Source organism: Sinocyclocheilus anshuiensis, unplaced genomic scaffold (assembly GCF_001515605.1).
Source record: "Sinocyclocheilus anshuiensis isolate Anshui unplaced genomic scaffold, SAMN03320099.WGS_v1.1 scaffold1561, whole genome shotgun sequence".
NCBI classification, from domain to species: Eukaryota; Metazoa; Chordata; class Actinopteri; order Cypriniformes; family Cyprinidae; genus Sinocyclocheilus; species Sinocyclocheilus anshuiensis.
Genome location: NW_015536630.1, coordinates 514,049 through 514,282, shown reverse-complemented (window position 1 = coordinate 514,282; position 234 = coordinate 514,049). Strand labels below are relative to the sequence as shown.

The 234-nt window shown below is 31.6% G+C and overlaps 1 protein-coding gene across 1 annotated transcript in view; it reads right to left on the bottom strand.

Moving 5' to 3' along the window:
* The window catches only part of LOC107653634 (SAM and SH3 domain-containing protein 1-like), a 103,853-nt gene that overhangs the window by 3,193 nt on the left and 100,426 nt on the right, over positions 1-234 (bottom strand). The gene's annotated exons all lie outside the window — the stretch shown is intronic.

Genomic DNA, 234 nt, shown 5'->3' with positions numbered 1-234 from the left:
ATGTATATAATGTTGTTCTTTTGAACATTATACTCATCAAAGAATCCACCCCAAAAAATATCAGGGTATTCTCAAATATATCGAGCAGCACAACCTCAACACTGATAATCAGAAATGTTTCTTGAGCAGCAAATGAGCATATTAGAATAATTTCTGAAGGTAATGATACTGAAAACTCAACTTTGCATCACAGGAATACATTTGACCGTATGTTCAAATAGAAAAGAGTTATTT